This window comes from Calonectris borealis, chromosome 24, assembly GCF_964195595.1.
Source record: "Calonectris borealis chromosome 24, bCalBor7.hap1.2, whole genome shotgun sequence".
Classification (NCBI taxonomy): domain Eukaryota; kingdom Metazoa; phylum Chordata; class Aves; order Procellariiformes; family Procellariidae; genus Calonectris; species Calonectris borealis.
The window spans coordinates 1,659,595-1,675,632 of NC_134335.1; positions in this window are offsets into that span (position 1 = coordinate 1,659,595).

The window sequence follows — 16,038 nt, forward strand, 5'->3', positions numbered from 1 at the left end:
GACGAGAGGAAATGGCCTCAAGTTGCACCAAGGGAGGTTTAGATTGGACATTAGGAGAAATTTCTTTACTGAAAGAGTGGTCAGGCCTTGGAACAGGCTGCCCAGGGAAGTGGTTGAGTCCCCATCCCTGGAAGTATTTAAAAGACGTGTAGATGTAGCACTTGGGGACATGGTGTAGTGGGCATGGTGGTGTTGGGTTGACGGTTGGACTCAATGATCTTAGAGGTCTTTTCCAACCTTAATGATTCTATGATTTTTTTTTTTCTCCTGCTTGGAGTAGACAGAAAAGTTCATCCGAAGAAAAACAATAAAATCTTCATGGTGATAAGAACAACACTCCTCTGCCTTAATAAGAAATAAGCTTGTGCTGAAGAGCAGTAAAAGTGCCATGGAATGAGTCCAGATATGCCCCAAACTTAAATTCTGTCAAAGCTAAATTCTATCAGTATCCATAATGTTTCTCTTTTTCTAAAGTAATGTACCACAGGATTGACAGCAGCGAACAAAGGCTCATTTTATCTATTATTACAGCTAATTACTGTACCTCTTTATTGTTGACCCTGGCCTAATCTTCCTCTCTATAATTGCTCCAGATGGAAATGGAATCTTTAGTGTGATATTTTCTAACTAGTAAGGTTGTTTGGGGTGTTCTTTTCGTTCTGTTGGTTTTTTTTTTTTTTTTTTTTTTTATGTTTTGTTTTGGTTTTTTTTAGGGGGGGTTTGGTTGGTTTTGGGTTTTTTTGGTGGTAGTGTTTTGGGTTTTGGTTTGTTTTTGTTTGGGGTTTTTTGTTTTTTTTGTTTTTTTTTTTTTTTAAATTCAGAAGGACAGTTACTGCTTATCTCTAGGGTGGAGAGTTAAGTCATGTTCTGTGGGGGTTGGCTGAACTTTCTATCCATTGGATGATTTTGATCTTTTATCTTCTTGATTTTTCACTTTTCAAACCAGATTTTTTTTAAACAGAAATGAACCACTTACTTACTCATTAAATATATGGTAGTTCATTATAGCTGCATGTTGGTTGTGTGATTCACAAATTGCCTCTGTTAACTGAATTATACTCATGCAACTCAGTATATCATAAAGGGGTATTTGTATTCTAGAGATTGCAGGCAACAGAGCAAAAAAGCTTTAGGATATTTATTCCAGAAGTTCACACATGCCCCCCTTAATAAATGGCATTATAGAGAAGGGAGTTGTAACAAAATCAGAGTTAAGCTCTTCACACTGATCCCTTGTGGAAATTGGTTAACTCAAGCCAAGCATAAATACAGGTTAATTCAATAAATGGTTGCACATTTGCAGGTTTGGCACTCCCCACTCTGGTAACTCATGTCCATAAATTCCAATTCCATTGGGTAAATCTGAGAGACTCGCTTAACGAAAAGCTACTGTGTCATGTCCTTGCAAAAGCAGAGCAATTTGTTAAACACAGAAGTACTTAGTGACTTATAAAAGCATCAGCAGTCTTTCCTGCTAACCAAACAGAACACAGCTTTTCAACACGGATACAATGAGCAACTGCCTCTGTACATCATTATGTGATTAATTCTATTCTCATAGGATTTTATTCTATTTGTAAATCACCTATGCAAGAGAGTTTGGCCCACAATCCAGGGCTTGGTAACATAAAAATGTTAATGTTTTGTATACTTCTAGTTGGGACTGTCTTATTTTTAGGTGCAAATGTTTACATCCTTATTTAATCTACAGCAAGGAAGATACAGATTAAACTCTAGGTCACTTTGTTTTTTTAAACTGTAAGAGTAGTGCAGTGGTATGAGTTGCCCTTGGAAGTGATCTCTGGAACTGATAGTTTTTAAGGACAAGTTAGAGAAATGTGTTTCAGGGATGGTTTTATGTGGTGGACAGGATACCATCCTCAGGGTTCCTTCCAGCTGTTATTCAAAACACTGCTTTTAGCATCAATCATTGCCAGAAAAGGGCTATTTACTTTGAGTAAAGACATCGTCCTTGATTTCGTCTGGTTTTGAGTCAGCTAACCTGTTGGACTAGCAGTACTCTAAAGAGGAGAGAATTATTACAGATTGAGTCCATAGGAGCAGGTTTGTATGGGACGGCTAAGTCTATTTCTTCCATTATTTCATACTGCTTACTCTGAAGGGAGAAGAAGACACACGTCCGAACTGAGGGACATGAATCCTGTTTCTCCAAAATCCTAATATCAAGTCAGATGTGTTGTGGGGTTTTTTTGTTTGTTCTTTTTTTTCACCCCCCGTTTCTTTTCCTTTCCTCTGCTCCAGCAGGTGTGTTTTAGGCCAGAATTTGGCATAAACAACACGCAGGGTTTGCTGGGCCAGGAGAGGCTGCAACCCAGACATGAGAGAAAGCATTTGCAAGTTTTTGCTGAATGAAGTGGAAGATCTGCAGTATTCTGCATGGATGCAGCCTTTCGGATTCAGGTCAAGAGAGGCAATGTATTTCTCTCAGTTTAATACTCCCAGCTACTCCAGCCATAACCCCAGTACTCTCCTCAGTCTTCTCAGCTCTCATCCTGACCTCAATTTTTACTGAATCAGGTGGCAGCTGCGTCCTCTTATTATGCATCCTACCAAGAAATAAGAGTAACCAGGTTAGGTGATAACCTCTAACTGCTCACTGATTAGGTTTATTGACAAATGCAGAGGTCTTATTGTAGAAAGAGCACAGATGTTTCTCTGGCTTCATTCACATGAGGCAACTCTTGTGCTAGGCAGGCTATCTCTAATGGGACCGTTCCTCTGGTGTTTCAGTATTTCTGGGATTTTAGCCCAGCTCCAGTCAGAGGTGCCAAAGAAACTGTTTTCTTTAGATGAGGCAGGCTAGGCCTGGGGACTTCTCTTGCACAGGATCCTCGCCCTGCATATGTCAAATGTCCCAAGCACAGCTCCATCAGCTGCTGACCACTCCAAACACAAGACAGCTTCTGCTGGGAAGCAGCTTTATGGTTCTGAACCCCTGAGGAAGCCTATGTTGCTCGTGATAGTAGGAATATAAATCTCTTCCTGGGCCTCGTCTGGATACAAAAAGCTTTTCCCAAGGCCAGAGAGGGTGTGAGGAGCAGAGGACTAAATTGCCAAAGTGAGAGTCTGAACCGTGATATCCCCTCGCCAGACTGCCTCCATGCTGTTGAACTCAGGCCTCTCCGGGGCTATAAGAATGCAAAGTATTGTCAAGCTTTAAAAACAATCATTGTTGGGTTAGGTTTCATCCCTCCCCCACCCCCCGCAAAATAAGAGAAAGAGAGCTTATAACTAGGCCAGTAGCAAATTGCAGAAGAGAAGGGTTTCATGCTGTGCTCTAAGCCAGAATAAAGGAAAGTAGCAGCTGATGAAAGGATCAAAAAATGTTAAACTTGCTGGGCGTGAAATGCCTGGTAGGAGAAAACAGCAAGTGCTCCTTGATAACCAGTCAGGCACTTTTTTCCATTACTCTAATGGAAGTTAGCTCACACCTGCATGCAATGATAGAACTGGGTGGAGAGCTGCTTTTTGAAATGATACATGGGGTTTTGTGTTTGGTTTTTTTTTGTTTGGTTGGTTTTTTTTTTTTTGCAAAGGAAGAGGACAAAAATACTCCCTGAAGCTGGGGAGTAGCACAGGCAAGTGCTAGATAGTCTGGAAAGAGAGCAGCCACAGGAGGATTAATTATGTCAGGCCATGAAAAGCCTATGAAGGGAGTAAGGCATGTCTTACACTGACATCTGATACAGTACAGATCCTACAACCACCTCCTTGTAATAAAAAGAAACACACAAAATTCACTATTTCTTCCTACATTAAAATCACCCCCTCCTACATTCACATCATTGCTGTCAGAAACATCTTGATTCTCTACACCTAAGGGGCCATGGAAAAAACCCAAGCATTTCTTCTAAAAATAGACTTTTTTCCCAAGCTGTATTTATTCAGATCTGTTTTCCTCCAAAACGTAGGATTATTTTAATTTTAATTTAATCGCATATCTACATAATTCCAGTACTGCCAAACAAACAAATTATAGTCACTGGGAAGCAGGAGCTTTGCCCCTTTCAGAGTTCCCACTGCTGAGAGAAGGCCACTTAGAGAAGCAAACACTGGAAACACACCTAGAAGTAAGTAGTGACTTCAAAAGTTTTCTATTGTGAAAATCCACTGCTTCAGAAAACTAAAAGCAGAACAGCAGAATTGCCTATAGAGTTGAACACTGCTTAATCTGAAGCTGTCCAGGTAGAAGCACAAGACAGCATCACACAGACACACAGTCTTTGAAGATCCATTTATGTGATAAAGTATGTCAAGCAATTTGGAGACAGCAGGGAATGAAAAGGTCAAGGTTCAGACAAATTTGGACCAACTAAAAGATCTGAGGTCTTACACGAGGGTGGAGACAAGACAAAAATTAAGGAGTCTGAGTTTTAATGAAGGTAATTTTTAAAAACAAGAAGAGAGCAACAGACACGATAGAGAAGAAAAGCAGTGTGCATTTACAAGCAGACACATGGGATCCCAAGCAGGAGGTGCAATTTGAACGACACTGTGCTATGACCATATGATCTTATGACCAGTTTCATACCGACAGAAGAGCTCATTCTGCAAGTGAGATGTGAGTGGGCATGCAGGTAATACCAGGGATGGATTCATGCTGAGAAAGAACTAGAACTCTTTGATTCCTTCCCAGAGCATGACATCCACCTGCCTACATTGAATTAATGCAGATATCTGTTATTGGGGGAAAGATTTTTCTTTCCCTCACCCTCTCTGGACCATCCTCCTACCAGGCTATGCAGCAAAACTGAATGATCTAAAGGGCAAGAAACACTGAAATCCTTTCATTCTTCTGTCTTTTGTTATGAATAACTTTGCAAACGAAACACAAGATGATGATGGGATGTTGGGAAGAGAGTTTCCTAGGGCTGGAATGGAATTAAAAAGTTGGGAAACCCTGAAATCCTAGAGATTTCATTCTAGCTGTTGCAAAATGCCAACTGTGAGGCTTGATTCTGGCTCCGAACTTCCCAGGGCTGCAGTGAATACCAAACTATCCACTTTTCTTTCAAGTTAAAAGAAAGGAACAACTGCTTGATATAGCTGTAAATAAAAAGGACAGCCAAAGAGAAACACCTTCTTCATATAAGCAGTTTCTCCTCCTAGCAGGAACAATTGATCTTGCCTTCTCCCATACTTTTACTGCGTTGTCTGTTTAGACCAAAGTTGCCTCAGAGCAAGTAGCGCTGCTACTTGCTGTGCAGGTGCCCAGTGCTGTTCAGTGTCCAGCACAACGGGACTTCAGCATCTGCTCTCCACCGTGGAGGCTAATCCCTCACAACAAAAACAGTAAGAGAAATTCCAAAGGCCAGCAGAAGATGAAGAGATGTCTGCTGCAGTGAGATCTATTGGGAATTTTTTTCCCCCAGAAAGACTGTGTTTCTCTGTGTTCAAGACTGTCCTTTTTCTTTTAATGATATTTCCCAAAGAGCTACCTTGATCAGTGCATTAATTAGGAGGGATAAATTGCAGAACTGCTGGAGAACCATAAATCATGTACTTGTGACTGATGGTAGTCCTTAGTTTGGAGAACAATCTCTTACACGAATTTTCTTCCCAGTTTTGGAGAGGGGAAGAGATCATAGCAATGACTTTCCAATCCTTTCCTCTAACCCTGTTCCTAGGAGGATCATGAGACTTGTCTCTTGGTGCAAGCTAGCCATAAATTAAAATTAAGCCTCCTCAAGCGAGATACTTTCTTCAGCTTTCTTCTGGAAGAAACTAAAATATTGCAAGGATGCAGAATCAGTGAGAGACAAGTCTATTCTGGTGATCCTTCTTCATAAATGATATGCCACTTCCTTTTTTCCCAGAATAAGCCTTATGACCAATCCTGCTGTCCCACAAGATTCATAGCTGCCCTATGGCACTTTTGTCAAAAAGACCTCAGAGGCAGTTCTGGCCAGCCAGAAGAAATTCCAGTTGTGATATTTGCTTTCATTTCAAATCAGAAAAATGCCAGAGCACTGTTAATTTACATTGAGCATTATTTTGAATCCAATAGCATTGAAACAAAAATGTTTGATGTTTGATCAATGCAAAACATAAATGCAAACTGAAAAATTTCATTTAAAAACATTTTACTGTAAAGAGTTCCCCACAGAAGACCTAAACTTTTTACTGAAACGTCCACAAAGCGTTTTCATCATGACAAAACCATCTCTCCTGCAAACAAATTTTTCATCAGAAATTTTATTGCTCCATGCTACGCATGACAAATCCCCACTTGCTCACTTTCTGTTAGATAGGTTGTAAATTTCTCAAGTGAAAATTTGTTTATGGTCAGATACAGCACTAAGAAAGCAGACAGCACTTAAGAAATCAGTAACAGTCCTAGCTTTCACCTCTCTGGTAAGAATGTGAGATGCGGTAAGACCATTCCTTGGTTCTGTTGATATATTTACTCTTTACTGAATTTATTTGTGTGGTGTTTGTTGAGAACCGTATGTGTTAAAAGTCACACCCTGGCCATTTCCCCATGGATCTCTTGGACAGAAGCAGTGGAAATGGAATGCAGACAGCTGGTTTGGTATGCCCAAATTACATGACAGTGAATTAACAGAGCATGGGGTGGCTTCAGAAAGAGCTCACAGGAATCAGATCAGTGGTGCCTTCCAATGCAAAGGGCAGTAGAAAGCAATGTGAAAAAAACAAGTATCATACTGGTTGTGTATTTTTTTTGAAAGCTGCATATGTGGAGCTGTGATTTAATCTAAGCAGATCCGTATAGAAATATCTTAAAAGCGCCTCCCTCCCCATATGTCAGCAACAAGGGTTTCATTAACTAAAGGCATCTGAAATTGCCCAAGAACCCAGTCACCTCTAGAACTGATTCTCCATCATCTTCTACCATGCATAGTGCTGAGTAAATGAAAACCACCATGAAATCAAATCAGTAATGAATTATACCAATTACACATGCGTGTCTAACTCTGCAAGATGCCAGAGATTCGGTCTGTCTAGCTTTAATTCAGTTTTCAGTTTCAGAAGTACAAATCACAGAAAGCCTGGGTTTTAACTATGTTAAAATCTTTTTAATGCCATGCACAGAATTAATGTAAGCTGAATGTTGCTCCTTTACACTGCAAGATGTTTCATTTCCAGAAGGATTTGAGCAACAAAGAGAAGGTTTTGAAGAGCAATTGATATCCCCGTGGTTCACGCTGGCTGGAACCGCTACATGACGCAGAGATGTTCAGGGTAGCGCTCCTGAGTCATCCCATCAGGAGGCAAGGAGTAAACACTCTGTAGAATTCCCTGACATGAAATGCCCGTTACAGAAGGAAGATGCTCAAGGTTATGTTTCACAGCCAAATACAAGCAAAGTATTTAGCAAATTCTCTGTTCATTTGCCCGTGGACTTTGCATACAGGCTTACTAGGTAACCCAGGGCGGTTCAGCAGTAGACACAGACTGTCTCCCTTCCCTTCCCTTTTTCAGATTTCACGCAAACTGGAGGGTTGTAGTACTACATTATTCTACCAGCAAGAACCCTGGATCCAAATGCTTCTAAGCACTAGGCTGCTTGAAATTTGTCGTCCAGATCAACCGTGACTGGTAGGGAAAAGCAACAGCTCAGTCATAAAAGATTCACCCATCCCACCCACTCCATACCCAAATCAAACTCAAACTCTAACAAACTAGCCTCAAGTCTCAGTCTCAGAGCAGATGTTGCTTTTGAGTCAGGTCTGTTATGAAAAATAACGACAATGTGGGGAGCCCTGCCAGTTGAGGTCATTGACAGATGTGTGCTGCACAGCACTGCCAGTGGCACTTTTCAGATCCAGAAGAGAAACTTCTTCTGATACAAGACCACAGGTCCAAAGAGAGCCAGGCTAAGTTTGGCCTACATAGGGCTGATGCAAAATAAAACCTGGCACTTCCTTTCTGCTTTCCACCTACAGATCTCAGTGCCTTTTACAAATATTAGTAGACCAGTGACCTTCCTAACCCTATCACAGAAATCACCTTTTTCCCAAATATTGGGAAAGCCTCATCTACTTCCCCCCTCAACCTGTATGCAATAGAAGAAATAACACTGCAGAAAATTAGACATGCAACAAGGAGATTAATGTGAAATTTTATATTATTTTTGCATGTAAACTTAGAGTGCTGAGAATCCACTGCTGAAGGTGCTGTACAAATGCCCCAAATAAGGGCAAGCAAGGACTCTCAGCATGTATGGCTGCCTTTCATCCCAAGTTTGGGGTATTGTAGGCAATGCTCAGAGCTATCCCTGCAGTTCAAGGCTACAGGCAGTCCTTTCAGTCCACTCAAGACTCACCAGAGAGACATTGCTAATGCTAACGAGAGAAGAAACATCTTGTGCTGGAGAAGCACTCACACTTGCCTTCCTGAACAAGGTCAGTGGCAAAGTGAGGAACTTCACCCAAGCAACTTTGGATACCTTAAAGACACGATTTTCCTGAGGCCTAAGGGTCACCAGTTTTGGTCTTTTGAAGAGTCTAAACAGTGCAGTCAAGAAACGAGCTGTTTAGAAGATTTATGTCCTGTTACTGCTCCCTTCAAAAGACACTGCTGACATGTGCTGCCTTGGCTGTCAGCGTTGGCAGTTCTTGGTTAAGAACATGATATAATCATCAGTATATTTATCAGCAGGGACAAAAGACTAAAATGTATTTGAACAAAGGAAAAAAGGGGGGGATGGAGTCCTACGATTAATTTTAGAAATAACAAGCTGCGAGTTGCACAGTCACAAAGCGGAGGCTGGAATGCAGTTTTCCAGAGTTTGTAAAGACTCATTTAATTTCTATAGAAACTGAGCAGCAAACAGGTAATTTTCTCTGCAAATTGCTTCTATCACCTCTGTAATGCTCTGCAAGAGGAACGTATTTCCCTTGTGTCTTCTTAATCCCCTGTTATTTTCATTATAGATTTAATTAAGCTCTGCTAAAGAACATTCTATGACATATAAGCCAAGTTTTGTTTTTCTGTCAGTGATGACAGAAATGAGCTGCTGAATTGCGTGGCAATTGGATTTCTTTTTTCTGTGTAAATATTTCAAATTATATTAAGCAGTGGAGACATTCACTTTCCCCAGCTGAATCAATACAGCTAAAGTTAAGAGAAAGAGCTGTACAGAAAAGGTCTGAGTGTCTGAAGTATGCCTTCCAGCCAGTCCTTTCCTCCTTTGGATGATGCCCGCAGCTGCCATTTTGCAGAACATCTCAAGAGCAGATTATTTCTGTGCAAATCAGGTAAATGCAAGCAGCTCTAGGACCAAAGCTTCAAATGCAGCAATCTGCACAGCAGAAATGAATCCAGAGGAATATCCTACTTTTTGTTGTGAAATTGGCATTTAAGGATCCTCCCTAGATTAGAGCACAGCTGAACACCGCTTCCTTGTGATAGCTTTTTCTTTCTGTACTGGCCCTCATTGCAAGATATTATTATTCCACAAGGCCTCTTCTGAGTGTCCTCTTTGTTTTACTTGGGACTGGTTACCAAGCAACACATGCTGTATTATCGATGTTCCAATAAAACATAACTTGAATGGGACACTTCTTGTTTTGGTTTTCTCTTTGCAAAGTTTAAGGAGAAGATTTATTCTAGGCTAATTTCCTGTTTCTAACATCCTGCTAGTTTCATACACTTACTTGACACTGTTGGATTAAATTTATCAAATCATAAGATTACCAGTGTCCCCAGTTACACAAATTATGTCTGAAGACAGAGATTATTGTAATTACCATTTATGTTACCATGCAGAGGTCCTCAAAACAAGATCTAGGCTGTCTTGTGTGAAAAACAAATCCATGCTCCCCCCCCGCTCCCAGTTTTCCATTTTAACCAAGTGACAGTTGAGAACATCTGCCTTTGTTCCTGTCTGACAAGCAGCCGGGGGAGTCACTGATACAGTAAAGCCAGAAGTTTTGCAAAAACTCAGCACTCACAACTGAGTCCAGATTTCTGAAGACCCATACAACCTGCTTTCTATATTTCAGTGGCAGGATTTTCAGAGCTGGACATAAACATCGAGAATAAAACCCAAACCATCCTTACTGAATAATTAAGCCTTTAATGCATGTTGTTGCCCAGCATTTATGAGGGATTCTGGTATCCTAAACCTTTCAACTTCGCTTCCCAAGAAGTGGGGGAAGCAAGAAAAGATCACGTGACATTAGCTGACATCAAGGTCAAATATGTAAAATATGTACTGATACTTAAAAAATAAAATAAAATAAGAAGTCCTTCATTTTCCATATCACGTCAGTACGTCCCCCAACTGCTTTTCTATTATTCCCCTCATCTATCACAAATGCCATCACGTGTAGGAATACACGGAGATCAGCAAAGAAGTGCATACATAGGGATAAGACATGGGGAAGTGAACCATACTGCTTTTAATTCTCATGTCTCTACAACTCGGTGAAAGCAACAATTGTGATCAATGCAAACAAGCTGGGAAACATGCACTGTGCACAGCAGGCAGAAGTCAGTCCTTCATGCCTCACTTCCCGCCCAACCCCCCCAATCTGCTACCTGGAGATTAAAGGGAGTAAAATGAACACCAGAGGTTCCTGTCACAAATTTGAGCCCTTGAGAGCATGCCTTTAAAAATAAAAAGGAAAAAAAAAAAAACAACACACCACACAGAAAAAACCCAAAACAAAAAACCAAACAAAAACCCCAAAACCACAAAATGCCTCCCCACACTACTTCAGTTACCGCTCAGGCTTTGGGTTGTTATTTTGGCTGTTGGGTTTTTTTTTCTTTTTTAAAGACATTGCTAGTACAGGGAGACCAGTATTCCTGTTGCCAGTCACATCCATCATTTTGCAGAATTTCAAGCATCACTGCTAAGAAAAACATCTTCAAAGTGATATTGGAGTAAAAATGTCACACCAAGGGAGAGCTATCTGTCTATGCTTGGTACTTCTTTAATGTTATGCCTTTGACAGCTTACCAACAGCTAAACAGCTTAGGTCTCAGCAAGAGATTTCCAGGCTGTTTGAGTATGAGAAGTATGACATTTTAATTAGAGGCGAAGCTTCCAATTTGCTACAAACACCCCTCTATTTGAGGCAAAGCATAAGGAGCACGGTTTCCGCAGCACAGCTCATGGCATCAGCACTCAAAGCAGGTTTGAGTCCTGCTTTTTCCACCGGAGCCCCAGGCACCACTGTGGTCAGTGCTACTGGTGCTATTGGGGCCTTTCCACAGAGAAAGCACCTGTATCTCCACCCCACACAGGAGCCACTGCCAGTGGCAGGTCGAGTTTAGGATCATCTTAATCTTTAACACAAAGGTGAAGAAAAACAGGACTCCCACGTTGACTTTTTCAGCACCTTCTTCCTTCTCTCTCTCCCCCTTGAACTCAGGTCTGTGAGTTCTCCTGTCTGCAGCGTCCTGTGAGCCTCCCAGCAGATGCCTGGTAGCTATGAGGCTGGCTGGGCCACCAATCTCCCAGGCTCCCCATTGTTCTGAACTTAAGAGAAAGGAGGCTCGCTGTGCAACCCTGAGCACTCTCTGGAGAGCTTTGAAGACAGCTCACTGCTGCCCAATTGCAGTTAAGCAAAGAAAAAATGTGCTTGTTTCAAAATACTCCTGTTAAATAATGAAGCTAGGGCACCCCATGGGAATGTCTGAATATGAGGTGTTGAAGGACACTCTTATGGGAGCAAAGTTTAACTCCTTCCATTGCAAGTATTACTATGAAGGAATCCTCCCCCAGAATGCTTGAGGAGGTGTTAACCAGACATCCATTCCCAATTTTGCCGTTGTTGATGACATGTAATGCAATTTGCCTTCTGCATGCCACAGAATCCAAGAAGATAACTATAACATTAGCAAGATGTGTGCAAAAGTATTGTCTTTTTCATTCTCCTGTGACACAAAACCATCAGAAACAGAAGATATTAGCCACAGTCCTGCTCTCTGCATGATATAAGTAATAAAACCATCTTGAATATCAAGCTCATATCAAGGCACTGAGAAGCACAGAGAGCAGACAGAACAAAAACTGTATCATTTCACAGACCTCAACAATTGTGACTAGTTTCAGTGCATTAAATTGCAGGCTTTCCCTGATTAATGAGAAATGGATAACCTCAGGCATCTCTGCGTGTGAAAGGTCCATTGGAGGAGGGTGGCATTCTGAGAGTCAACTTGGGACCTTGGCATTTAGTCTTCAATTAGCTGCCTTCTCTCAATTCTTTGGGCACTGACTTAATACAAAAGATGTCATTATCCTTCCTCTTTTCCACTTCAACTGATGAGTAAGAAAAAGCACTAGCAGCAGAACAGCCTCTTTCAAAACACTGCCTGTGCCCGTGCCCTGGACTGAAGACAGGGCACATTTAGCAGCCAACACTGGGAAACAGCTCTGGATTTCAGAGCTAGGCTTCAAAGCTAAACAGATGGCTTTAGCTCTTTGGCAGGGAAATACTATAATGGCTAAAAAAAAGAAACGGGGACCAAATTGAGCAAGTGACGCTCCCCCATCATCTGAAGGGCAATTCTGCAGATGCTCTCTCTCTGCATAGTGCTCCATTCTTATAAAAGTGAACATCATCCATGAACGAGAACTAAACTGGGAGTCGTCTGAAATAATCCATCTTATGCATATGCAATATTTTTGGGGCCGGTCCTGTTCAATATCTTTATCAACGATCTGGACGAGGGGATCGAGTGCTCCCTCAGTAAGTTTGTAGATGACACCAAGTTGGGCGGGAGTGTTGATCTGCTCGAGGGTAGGAAGGCTCTGCAGAGGGACCTGGACAGGCTGGATCGATGGGCCGAGGCCAACTGTATGAGGTTCAACAAGGCCAAGTGCCGGGTCCTGCACTTCGGCCACAACAACCCCAGGCAACGCTACAGGCTTGGGGAAGAGTGGCTGGAAAGCTGCCCGGAGGAAAAGGACCTGGGGGTGCTGGTTGACAGCCGGCTGAACATGAGCCGGCAGTGTGCCCAGGTGGCCAAGGCGGCCAACGGCATCCTGGCCTGTATCAGAAATGGTGTGGCCAGCAGGAGCAGGGAGGTGATCGTGCCCCTGTACTCGGCACTGGTGAGGCCGCACCTCGAATCCTGTGTTCAGTTTTGGGCCCCTCACTACAAGAAGGACATGGAGGTGCTGGAGCGTGTCTAGAGAAGGGCAACAAAGCTGGTGAAGGGCCTGGAGCACAAGTCTGATGAGGAGCGGCTGAGGGAGCTGGGGGTGTTTAGTCTGGAGAAGAGGAGGCTGAGGGGAGACCTCATCGCGCTCTACAACTACCTGGAAGGAGGTTGCAGGGAGGTGGGTGTTGGTCTCTTCTCCCAAGTAACTAGCGATAGGACGAGAGGAAATGGCCTCAAGTTGCGCCAAAGGAGGCTTAGACTGGACATTAGGAGAAATTTCTTTACTGAAAGAGTGGTCAGGCCTTGGAACAGGCTGCCCAGGGAAGTGGTTGAGTCACCATCCCTGGAAGTATTTAAAAGACGTGTAGATGAGGCGCTTAGGGACATGGTGTAGTGGGCATGGTGGTGTTGGGTTGACGGTTGGACTCAATGATCTTAGAGGTCTTTTCCAACCTTAATGATTCTATGATTTACATTACACAAGATGTCCCTTGGGGAGATACAACTGGGGAAAGAAAGGCAGGAAACTGTGGAGATATTAGCACAGGTGATGGAAAGTTCACTCCATATTGTGTCATGGGTACAAGCTACATAGTTCCTTCGTCTCAATTATAGCAACCTCTAATCCCAATCTGTACAACCCCTTTCCTCCTCCATCCCTTTGAAAACTTGCATCATAAGCTGGCGCTGGAAGGTAGACAGCATGAGTAAGTAGGCAAATATTATTTCCATTCTCAAGGAATTTCTGAATACTTCAAGCTTGTTTTTGTTGCAAAAAAAAAGGTACATTTTTAAGCTCCCTGCAAAATAAAACCTCACCAGCATTTCAGTTCATAACCTGGTGAAACAAAGAGCTGTGCAATGGCAAATGCTAAAAAGGAATCATTTTAATATAACCCATTTTAAAATAATATCTAGAAGCTTTGCTTTAGTGTCAAAGCATCATGAAAAACAGAGTTAAATATATTATACATTAATATTTTAAGTTAATGTAAAAATGAAAATGAAATTAGTAGAGGTTAGGCTTTTTAACCTTCTCAAGATTTGGATGTTATCAGGCAGCACTTAATGAATCACTTCAACTTCTTCCATGAGTAACATAATCCATTTACCCACAGAAAATGGTTCAACGGAATATATATCTTCATAATGTAAGAAAGTTACTCTCTTGTACACAGCCAGAAGAAAACCTTTTTGGCATATGAAAGGTTTGGAAGGTTTCCTTTAAGTTCTGAAGGCAGATAATTGCAAGGCCATATTGCACAGATACTAATTGTATTCCCAGTGTGCAAGGCAGGGTACTGGACCTCCCCATTCAAGCAGGAGGCAAACCTGGAAGTCAAAGACTTCTATGCCCTGCAATGGAAGGGGAGAGTAAACTGGGCAGCTTCCTACCTTTGTGGTTCAGGAAAGCACCTTGCTCCCGCATCTGCCGTTCTGCAGAGTTGCGGCTGATCCAGTCTCTCCCGCAGAAAAGCAGCCCGTGGCCTGTCCTTGGAGATGCAGGCTGACCCCTGTCTCTACCCAGTTTATAATAATATCCTCGTGACATGTTCAACTGGTCAAACATCAGAAGGAAAATAAATGTATGGGAAGTGACTAAGAGATTTTTAATAGCAGGCACTGTCATCACAATCATCCCTCTTGATCTTTTATTTAGTGTAGTCCAGGGAGCTTCAGTGGGTTAAAGCTAATCTAAGGAAAATCATGCTGTATTAAACAATGAAATATAGTTATGACTCACACATCACAACATAGCTTAGCTCTCATAGAGCATTTTAAGCCTGATGTTCTGCTCTGTCCTGATCAAACTGCCAGGTTTTCCTGGACAATAACTATTTCTCAGACACACCAAGCCTAGATGAAGCCACTGAACAGAACCTCCCTGTACTAGAGCAATTCTAGTTGTTGGCCAGAGCTGGAAAAGGAACCCCCTTTCGTATGCCATTCACCCTTGTTAGCACAAGGGAAACAACCAGGACAACATTTCAAATGGCTAAAGCACTAAAGACGACACTCGAATACCAGCAGAGCAAACAGTTACTGATGTTCAGCTAGAGGAGACAGTCTCCAGCACAGTTACATTTCTTTTCAGCCCAAGCACAGCTACTGGAGCTTTAACAGCTGTCTGTTCAGACCGAGTAAGCCTATTTGTTTGGAGCCCACCATTCTCTCACTGTAGGAAGCAAATTGCATGTTTGCGTTGTTGCTTTGGCTTGCTTGCTGGGACCTGAAGTGCACTGCATGCACAAATAGACTTTTCTATTTCTCCATCTATAAAGGATAAAAAGCAACACTTGCTAAAGTAATGACTCCCAGCTAAGAATGTCCATCAGGAAAGATGCATCTTCTCCTCTGCAGAGCTGTGCATTATTTGGTTACATTGCAGCATCTTTCCAGCTAAGATGATGAAAGTCATCATCCCAGGCACGTTTTGGAAGTGCTTAGCAAATCATGGTAGGATTGTCACAAGCTGCACAAAAGTGCTACTTACTGTGACAAAAGAATCAAATCCATGAAGACTATATGTTCTCCAGAGAAGTAATCAAGCTCTAGAACATCTTCCTGATGGAGATCAAGAATGAGACATGACTTAAACCTTGACCTGAAGATAGCCAGTTCTCTTGTGGATCAACAACTTCTTTGGGGCTAGAAAGTCTCCTTTGCTCTCCAGCCAGTATACTGAGTGACCTATGCTGCTACCTAACTTACTGTTGAGCAATTTCCCCAATTCTTCACCTCTAAAAACAACCCCCACAAATAGGACCAGACATGAAAATAGGATGCATTTGTCGTAAAGCCTGTTCTACCCATCTACAGAAACACACACAGAAGCGTATTTTCAGCGGAAAAGATTGAATCTAGGCAATTGAATTCAATACCTTAAGCACCACTTTCCCAAACACCCCATCTCCTCAAAGACTAGACAAAGGCTCT